This window comes from Canis aureus, chromosome 5, assembly GCF_053574225.1.
Source record: "Canis aureus isolate CA01 chromosome 5, VMU_Caureus_v.1.0, whole genome shotgun sequence".
Lineage (NCBI taxonomy): Eukaryota > Metazoa > Chordata > Mammalia > Carnivora > Canidae > Canis > Canis aureus.
The window spans coordinates 37,589,350-37,591,537 of NC_135615.1; positions in this window are offsets into that span (position 1 = coordinate 37,589,350).

Consider the following 2,188-nt stretch of genomic DNA (forward strand, 5'->3'; position numbering starts at 1 on the left):
CCGGGGCAGGGGAAATGTTTTCCCCAGTGCCTTCTTCCCTGGAGGGCATCTGCTTCTCCACGTCCGCCTTCTTCCCACGCAGACCCCGGAGCACCCGGCGTGGCCCTCCCTCCGCGCTGCGCTCCGGGGAAGTCCGCCCCTCCCCCTCTGGCCGAAGCCGCAGAGCGGTCAGCCCCGGTGGCCGCAGCGCGCCGTGGGGGTGGGGCTGTGGAGGGGACCTTGGGAGGAGGAGGGGAGGGGACCCGAGGGCTCTTCTAGAATGAAGGTGGGGGGAATATACGAGAGTGGGAATGAGGTGACACTCCAGGGCTCAGGCTTTTCGAGGGTCCCCCGTCACCTGCCCCCAGGGTGGGATGGGCTGCGGCCTCACATATTTACCGGTGACATACACACATTCACGGACTCACACGGGCCCCTGCCCCACGAGGCCGCGCAGTGTCACGGCCTGTGTCACACGCCCTCACAGTGCCACACGCTCCCTGTCACACTCACACTCACCGAGTCACACACGGTCTCACACGCAGCGTCTCACACGCTGGATTCTGTCCTCCCGCTCAGCTCTGGCTCTCTGGCTCCATCTAGAGGCCTCTGAGCGGCTTGGGAACTCCCTTGCCGGCGCTCAGGGTTTGGTACCCCGGCACCAAAGCGCTCCACTTCAGTAGGACCTCCTGCTTTTTGCCACATACAGGCCTAGCCAGGGTGTTCCACGTCCGAAAAATGAGGAAGGCTATCCCCGGCAAGGCCTGGCACGGGGTGTGGAAAGGCCTTTTATGGGATGACTGGTTGCTGTGCCTCTATTTGCCGTAGGCTCGGCTCCTTCCTGTCCTCCCAGGTTTCCCCATCCCTACTGCTCTTTTATTCCCTCTTTCCTCTCTTCCTCCCCTCCCCCCCCTCACCTCTCTGTGGTACACTTTTCAGGGTAAGGTGGGATCTCTGGCCACCTAAGGGGCAAGCAAGGGCTGCCCAAGTTCTCTTGCAGAGCAGCTCCCCCCAACCAGCCTCCCTTTCTGGGCTGGGCCCTGTTCTAGTCCCTACTCCCAGCCCTCAACCCCAGGAGCCCAGGTGGGTGGGCTCTGGATGGGAGATGCCGTGAGCTAGTGAAAGGAGAATCTGTCTTGTAGGTGGCTTCTCTATCTCTGTCCCCTGCAAAACTCACACTCTTCTCATCATTGAGCGCAGCTCCAAGGAAGAAATCAGTGGCCCAGAGAGAAGAAATCTTCCACAGAGGAGCTGCCCCATCCTCCCTGCCCCCAGCATGTGCCCACTGCCCACGACAGCAAGCCCTCCCCAGTCGGCTTGCTTGGAGCCATTCAAAGGGTCCTCTGTTCTCATTCCTTGCTCAGGGTTGAACAAGATAGGCAGCCGCAGAGCTGGGCAGGAAATGCTAATTTCCCAGATGTTCTCCTCCATCCTCCCTGTTCCACCAACATCAAACCCAAATCCTGCACCAAGTGGCAGGAGCAGAACTGGGCCAGAGCAACCCAGGATGTGCCTACTCCTCTCCCTGCTCCCCATCCCCTCCTACCCCAGCTGCACTGCACGGCTGGGCTCTGGTGTGTGTGTGGGGGGGCTGAGCCTGGGGAAATGCAGATATGAGAATGGGCACTCTCTCCCCCAGAAAGGAAGGTAGGCAAAGGACAGGGACTAGGAGGTGGCATCTGAAGAGACAAACCAGGCTCCTGGCTTCATACCAAACTGGGACCTGGCTGGCCAGTGGAGTACCGGGAGGCTCCCAAAACTGATGGTGCCTGAGATTCCAGCTGAGACTGTACCAGGGACTGGAGACTGGGGGATGCTGTGTGTGGAAGTGGTTGGTATTCTTGTGGTTTAAGGCCCTTGCTGTGATATGCGTGTACCTGGGATGGGCTATGGGTAAGAGGACTAGGGTGCTGTAGGGCCTGGCACTGTAACACAAAGGTTGTTTCTGATGGCAGCTCAAATGCTGTTGCAGTGCTATGCTGCTGATGTGCATAGGCTACAGCCAGAACAATAACCAGATTACCAAAGAGTCTGTTGCCAAGCTGTGTGTGTGTGTGTGTGTGTGTGTGTTCATGTGTGCATTTTGGCAGGAGGGCTGTAACTGAAATGCCATTGGGCCTGGAGCTATAGGTGAAAGGCTGGCACACCTGAGAGTGGCTATGGCAAAGAAGCGGTTCTCTGATAATATGACATAGGTCGAGCTGTAGCT